We start from the raw sequence: 8669 nt of genomic DNA on the forward strand, positions 1-8669 counted from the left end.
GTAAAATTAACAAATTTCACATTTTCTAAGTATTTGGATGAATTAAGTTTTGAATCCCAGATATTCAATGTGGTCTCAGACTTTTGGGCTTTTGGGTTGTTCTATAGAGAAACTTAAGTGTGACAGTGTGGATGATCAAAATAAGGCAAGTCTGTAAACTGTGCCACAGTTCTCACTCTCCTTTTTTGTTTGTTTATGTTAAGAAAAACTCATGTCTTTTTTGTGCTTAGGCTAAGATCTTAGGTTAAGATTCTAAGAAATAAATTACCCATAAGCCTTTGCCAAGGGTGTCATTTGCAACACCTTATAATCACTTAAAAAGGGATATAAATCTTCATGTGCATCTTTTTCTTAGCCATAAATTCTCCTCTGGACAAGGCCATATGCCCAAGGCATGCTCTCTTGCTCCCTCGATTCTTTACAATTTCCCCCTTGTGCCCTCAATGCTGAAACCCATAAAACTCTTCATTTCAGATGCAAGAAAATGGAAAACAAACCAAAAACAAAAGGACAGAGGCATCTGCTGCAGACAAAGAACATCTGCAGCCAATCCTCTCAATCAGTGCGTAAGACCATTACCTCCACAGCAACTAGGAGTAAGGGGGAAGTCAGAGCACCCATAACTCTGAACGGTGCCCCACTTGTAGACACATGCACACAAAACCCAGGACTGGGATGCAGGAATCAATGCCAACAGAAGGCTAGGTTTTTTAAAAACACTGTAATGGACTGTGGGCAGAGTTTAGAGACAGCAGCTGGAGTTCATGTTTTATGGGACATGTTTCTGGAAGCAGACAGACGGGAGTGTTGGCAGGTCTCAGGATGCCCACAGTCTAAGCGTTTAATGTGTTCTAATGGCAGTTTTGAATTTGGATGTTTTATGACATAAATGTAGTTAGGCCACTAAACGATTAGCCATTAATCCAAATGCAGTGGTCATTATTTTTAAATGTTGAGTTTCAGAAAAATTATATAGTCATCATAAAGTAAAATATAGACATCATAAAGGTGCACTCAATCATTTTTAATTTATGTTATGGCAATTGCCTTGGACTTATACTAAGACTTAATGACATGGATGCAGTATCATGTAAAAATCAAGTATTCAATTATCAAATGTTTTATTCATAATCAAGACTTATTTTATTCCGTGAGCAAATGTGTCAAATAACAGGTTAATGAAGTTAAGTAATGGTAGTTGGCTGGTAACATGATCCCAAAATTGTGGCTGTTATGACAGGGTCAGGCAAGGAGAGGAGAGGTAGATCATGATGCAGCTAAAACATTTATTAACAAGACAAAACAAAGAGTAATTCCAAAACTGAAGGCAAAAAGACAACAGCTAAGCACAGCATAGACAATACAGGCGTAAATACACACACACACACACACACACAAAACAGGGATTAATCAAGACAAGTGAACAACACAGAAATAAAAACATAAGAACAAATGAAACAGGAACTAAGACAAAGGAAAACAAGAACATACAAACTAAAAGTCCACGGAAATGAAACTAAACAATACATCGTCCCACCATGGTGATCTGCTCCATGTGCAGCTTTCATTAGCTTACTCATGTTAGTGCACATAATTTTTAAACATTTCATCTTTAATCTGTGCAATTTAATCTGTTAAAATTAATTAACTGTGAATTATGGGATGGTGTTAGAATCATAGCATGATTATCCGGTTCATGATGAACATATAGCATGAATTGTTTTAATTTTATTAACTGTTCTAAGCAAGTGTTACAGTAGATACATGTGTCTGTACCTTTATATCAAATATTCAAATATTCAGCCAGCTAGAACTTGAGAATGGGACAGAATTTCAGGCAGCTGTTTCATCCAGTTTTTTTTTTTTTTTTCACCAGGAGTTTTTGTGACTTTCATGTGACATTTCTCATGCGCTCGTGAATCACTGACATCATTTTCCTCTCAGGGTAAGAGATGCTTGTCTGTTCTTCATTTTGATCTTAATAACTCAAAACACACAAACCAAGCTATTCTTCTCTGTTTCCTTTCTCATTTTACAACCACAAGTTTTATACAGTTTAAATAAAACCAGTGCGTGGTTTCACTGACAGGGCTTAGACTAAGCCAGGATTAGGCCTTAGTTCAGTTAGGGCATCTAAGTATAGCTTTTACGAACATTCCCTAGAAAAAAAAACATCACTGGTGTGCTTCTTCAGACAAAACAATGGCACTGACATATTTTAAGATATGTCAGGGCAGGTTAATTTCAGTTAAAACAGCTCAAACATGCATTTTAGTCTAGGACTAGATTAAGCCTTGTCTGTGAAACCGGGGGATACAGTAATGTGAAGTTTGAATAAGTCAAAATGAGTATTGCATGTCCTGCCAACATTGTTGACAGTGGAAGTGGGCAGCTGCTGACCTCAACTGGGGATATCGTCGGACGGTGGAAGGAATACTTCGAGGATCTCCTAAACCCCACCAACACGTCTTCATCTGAGGAAGAAGAGGCCGGGGGCTCAGAGGTGGATTTGTCCATCACTCAAGCTGAAGTCACCGAGGTAGTTCAGAAGCTTCTCAGTGGCAAGGCACCGGGGGTGGATGAGATCCGCCCGAAGTACCTTAAGTCTCTGGATATTGCAGGGCTGTCTTGGTTGACACGCTTCTGCAACGGCGGTTGGGGACAGTGCCCCTGGACTGGCAGACCGGGCTGGTAATCCCTCTTTACAAGAAGGGGGACAGGAGGGTGTGTTTCAACTACAGGGGGATCACACTTCTCAGCCTCCCTGGAAAAGTCTATGCCAGGGTACTGGAGAGGAGAATTCGGCCGATAGTTGAACATCGGATCCAGGAGGAACAATGCGGTTTTCGTCCCGGTCGTGGAACACTGGACCAGCTCTATACCCTCTCCAGGGTGCTAGAGGGTTCATGGGAGTTTGCCCAACCAGTCCACATGTGCTTTGTGGATTTGGAGAAGGCATTCAACCGTGTCCCTCGTGGTGCCCTGTGGGGGGTGCTCTGGGAGTATGGGGTCCAGGGCCCTCTGCTAAGGGCTGTCCGGTCCCTGTACGACCAGAGCAGGAGCTTGGTTTGCATTGCTGGCAGTAAGTCAGACCTGTTCCCGGTGTGTGTTGGACTCTGGCAGGGCTGCCCTTTGTCACCGGTCCTGTTCATTATCTTTATGGACAGGATTTCTAGGCGCAGCCAGGGGCCGGAGGGAGTCCGGTTTGGGGACCATAGGATCGTCGCTGCTTTTTGCAGATGATGTTGTCCTGTTGGCTCCATCAAACCAGGACCTTCAGCGCTCACTGGGACGGTTTGAATCAGCACCTCCAAGTCCGAGGCCATGGTTCTCAGCCAGAAAAGGGTGGCTTGCTCCCTTCAGGTTGGTGGAGTAGTCCTGCCTCAAGTGTAGGAGTTTAAGTATCTTGGGGTCTTGTTCACGAGTGAGAGAAGGACGGAGCGGGAGATTGACAGGCGGATTGGTGCAGCTTCTGCAGTAATGCAGTCGATGTACCGGTCCGTCGTGGTGAAGAAGGAGCTGAGCTGTGAGGCGAAGCTTTCCATTTACTGGTCAATGTAAGTTCCAACTCTCACCTATGGTCATGAGCTTTGGGTCATGACCGAAAGAATGAGATCCCGGATACAGCCGGTCGAAATGAGTTTCCTCCGTAGGGTGGCTGGGCGCTCCCTTAGAGATAGGGTGAGGAGCTCGGTCACTCGGAAGGAGCTTGGAGTAGAGCCGCTGCTCCTCCACATCGAGAGGAGCCAGCTGAGGTGGCTTGGCATCTGTTCTGGATGCCTCCTGGGCGCCTCCCTGGGGAGGTGTTCCGGGCATGTCCCACCGGGAGGAGGCCCCGGGGAACACCGAGGACACGCTGGAGGGACTATGTCTTTCTATGTAATTCCCCCGGAAGAGCTGGAGGAAGTGTCTGGGGAGAAAAAGTCTGGGCGTCTCTGCTTAGACTGCTGCCCCCGCGACCCGGCCCCAGATAAGCGGAAGAAAATGAATGAATGAATGAATGAATGAATGAGTATTGCATGTAACAAAAAGGCAGTCTTTCAGATTCAAAACTTAAACATTCTTTCATAAATTCAAAACAGTTTCATAAATTCAAAACATGTTTGACAAGATTTTAACTAGCATAGTCAGCTAAAGTTTAACTTTCAGACCACTTTGAACTTGTCTGAACTTGTCTGATAGTTCATTCATGTTCAAATACATGTTATTTTTCTTACTAATATTAGTATTATCTTTGTTTAGAATTTGTTTAGAGATGTTTCTTAACATAAAGTGTTTTACGATCAGCTGGCCATCTTTGCAGTCACATTAATGTTTATATTGACAGTAAGTACCAGCAGACTTGAGTCAGCATTGTGGCAGGAGACAGGAAGTCATGAGGAACAGATACTGCACTTGTTCATGATTTACTGAGTATCATGGGAGACTGGGCACTACCCTAATGGAAACATAATGATAACACACAAACTTCTGTATATAACCTCCCCACTGCAAATAAGAACAGCACTGACAACAACACAGAGGACTAAATCAGAGCCAGTAACCAAAGAAACTGGGAGAAATTTTGTATTAAACACTGGAGTAAGTGCAAGACAGGCATCTAAAGTTGTTCTCTTAAATGTGTATGCAGGTTACATCCATAGGGCAGTAGGTGGCAACAAGTGACTGTTTTTAAGTGCCATAAGTAAGTCACTGAAAATGCAGTGGTCATTCATTCAGCCGGTTTCCATCAAAAACACAGATTCTTTTAGAAACAAACCAAGTGTCTACTGCCTTTATGAGTGAGTCCAGATATCATTCATTCATGAAAAGCATGTAACTTCGGACACAGCCACTCTCTTTGGGTGAGTCATTACTCAACCAATTCACTCAACCAATTCATTATAGAACACTGATTCAAGTGTATATTTTGTAAAAGTGTGTGACCTATTCAATTTCATAATATGTCAAATATGGAAATTTCTTCCCATTTTCCTTGCAGCTTCTGTAAGTTTATGTGTTCAACTCCTGCTGCAGAGCCAATCATGGACGCCCCTTAAAAAGGGTAATTTAAGAATACTGCCAGGCAAAGGCATAACTTACCATGAAGCACTTAAATGAATTGTCTGGGGTTCCTTTCTGCATTTCTACCATGTTGAACACTCGGTAAAGATGAATGCTGGCTAACAATGTTACTTAAAGTTCACTTGTACTTAAAAAAAAATACTTTCAGTAGAGTTTTTAACATGAAAGTGATTAAAATAATGGATGCACGAAAAACTGTTTAAACATGAACATGTGGTCAATTGTTCCCAAATCTAGTTATTGCCAGCCAGAGGGTCATAAGTTACAAGGTGGTCACATGTGGTTTGCTAAATGGATGTCTGAAGCTTGACATTGTTAACTGCTTAACAATGATTTAGCCTCCCAACAAAACAATATGCCATCATATGTGCAGCAGCTTTAATATAAATAGAAATAATTGAAAGAGGAATTATCATTGAAGTGTCTGGTTTAATGCAATAATTCATTGTGCTGTGTTTTGTTCGTAAATGTCACTGGGCTACTCTGGAGTCTCTCATCCATGAAGTGATGTGTGATACTTCATGTATCCTCATATGTGTGAAGAAAACACATGCCCTACATTATAATATAACTGATTATCTAATAAGCCTCTTCAGAATAGAAGAGGGATGGAATTTGGAGGTATACCATGGAAGCTCCACTTACAGTTTTTACATGATTGCTTACACACTAAAATTAAAAATAACACACAGTTACTGAAACTCTACACTCAAGGAACAAAACCTCAGCCCAGATCTGCACAACTATAAGCACATTCTCAGCCTCACACTTTTTGCAAAACACTACACACATTGTTTTGCACAACACTAAACACACTTCTCTACATTAGACAGAAATCTATGATGTCACTTCTATGCCATTTCAAGACACTGCTTTCCAAAATACCACCCCTATAAACCAATTGATCAAACATGGCCATCAGCTCTGCAGACACTTAGGTGCTTAACTGTAAACTCAACAATCAGGTGCAAGTACTATAAAAAGGCAAAAGGTAAGTTTATGTGTCTTCAACAAAATGGAAGGCAATGTTGCAGTAAGAAGGAGAGGGAGAAACATCATTGGCCACAGAGCTATTTTGAATGGCCTGGGACAATGTGGTGGTAAGGCCTTATAGCACAGCCCACATATTCACATTTTAGACAGACTACACAAAATCATCACAGCAGAAGACCAAATGAATGCAGAGCAGATGAGATACATTGTCATATGGGACAATGTAAATTTCCACCTATCTGCTCTGATCCAAAACAGGTTTCATTAGCGTCACCATACTGTCCCTTCCTTAAACCCACTGAGGGTTTTTTTTTTTTTTTTTTTTTTTTTGGCATGGAAGGTTTACAATCTCCAGCCCTATGTCAGGATATGCCTCATTCAAGAGAAGGCCTGACCTAATTGATGCAGGGTCTGTGCAAGGATGGATTCACCATTCAAGAAGATTCTTCCCTCGCTGTCTTGCGTGAGAGGACAACACCTGTGATGTAGATGAAGTGCTATGGCCAGATCCAGCTAGGCCAAGAGATGATGCTTAGGTGTTTTTTCTATTTTTTTTCCCCTCCATTTAATATCATGCTTTTGTTTTGTCTCCACAAATGTTTTTGTTCGTGTAATATATTGTATTTAGAATATGTTCTGATTTTCAGTGCAAAATGTAACCTTTGGAAAGGCATGGATGTATTGAATGGTTTTATAATGTGGTGAGAAACATTTTCATCAATGTGCAGTACTGATCTTGTGTTTTTTCAATATCTCTGAAAAAATCAAACCAGACATATGATGTATACCAGACATCTCCAATCACTATATCATTAGAAAAGTATAAACGTTGCAAGTGTTTAAGATTGAGCACAGCAATGTGTAAATGAATAAAACAGAATCAGATTGTACGAACCATGTGTGTTCCATACAATGTCAAAATTGGGTTTTGTTAAATTAATGTAAAGTTTTGAAGGAAGTTTTTCATTTTGCTAAAGAACTGAAGTGTTCTGCTACTTGTGTGTGTGGATCTGTGTGCAGGGTTTTGACAAAATGAGCCTTGTTTTTAAAATTGTGCTTAAGCAATCGTAAAAAAATGTAATACCTGTAACAGCTGAATTGTTGTAATTTACAGGTTTTATTTCAATTGCTTACACACAAAATCCTTACTTGTCACACAATTTCTTAAACCTGACACTCAAACACCAGAACCACACACCAAATCTGCAAAACCATAATTGTCTGCCTTCGACTCAGTTTTCAATTTCTTAAAATACTTTTTGCAAAACACAACACACAATTCTCTATGTAACTCAATAATCAGTAAGTATCTTTATTTTCTTTTTCAAACACAACCATTGTTTGTCCAACTACACATGGTTGATGTATTTCTTTTCTTTCGTACTGTGTAATACTGTATTCACAACCACAAATGCTTAGGCCTACAGTAAAAAAATATAAATGGTTGGTTTCAGTCTTGCTTTCATGTTTACTGTTAATTTTTCCAATATCTCTCTGCCAATTACTTTCATGAGCTCCTACGTACATTTCTGTACAAGATTGAAAGAAGAGCTTTAGGTTTTGAATAACTGTGTATTTGATATATCCAAAAGTAGTATATTATGGCAAAGGTGTTTGCAACATAAGACAAATGTTTGCTTTTGAGATGTTTTTGTGATATTTTGAATGCAGTGCTTCATTTTGCAAGAGATGTGTGGCATTTTGTGTGTGCAATTCTTGGATTTATGAGTAAAGTTTTGAAAAAATAGAGGCAAAGTTTTGAAAATGTGTAAGCAGTTGAGAAAAAAAACTAAAATGTAATAAAATAAAAAAAAAAAAAAAAAAAAAAAAAAATCATTTGATAGCTTTTCATGATGTTGTACTTTAGTAAAACATCATCCTTGTGGAGAAATATCGCATCCTGAAGTCTGTTTTGCAACACAACTAGTTGCTACTAAAAAATGACTTAATGAAAGAAATCCAAATATTTTACTTGACTAAATTCCTTTTCAGTTGAAGCTGGCATGAAATGAAAATTCAGTGTTTTGTAAGTTCATGTTACAGATCTTATTGTGAACAATTTATCCATCATATAGGTTTCTTTCTTTTTTTGACCTTGTAATGTTTAATCAAAATGATACTCGAACTTCTGGTGAAAACAGACGTCTCTCTTGATTATGTATACCAGACATCTCCAACCACTTAGTCCACTTAAACAGCATCCTGCCATAACCTACTGCAAGCTCACTTGAATAAAATACTTCCAACAACCAATGGATAGAACCAAATGGTTGTTATACTCAGAAGTACATCATGTTGTGAAATTAGATATGTTTATACTTTCATTTCATCACAACTTATCTATATTACAGATCTTAAAATTTGTTGAGTCAGAATAACCATTTGCAGCAATAAACTTGCATTATAAATTTTAAAACTTGAAATATTTGGTTTCACTACCTCAATCTGCATTTGTCAGCTAGACCATGTAAAACCTTGTGGGCGAGTTGTTAGATAGGAAGTCTGAGGGTAGGAGGCAGAATTTTTGCAGGTTTCCACCTAGACACTCAAATGACTGCATTGGGCAGTCAAAACAGAAAAGGCCTTAGCATGTCTCTGATGTCACAGCACTC

This window comes from Megalobrama amblycephala, linkage group LG13 (assembly GCF_018812025.1).
Source record: "Megalobrama amblycephala isolate DHTTF-2021 linkage group LG13, ASM1881202v1, whole genome shotgun sequence".
Lineage (NCBI taxonomy): Eukaryota > Metazoa > Chordata > Actinopteri > Cypriniformes > Xenocyprididae > Megalobrama > Megalobrama amblycephala.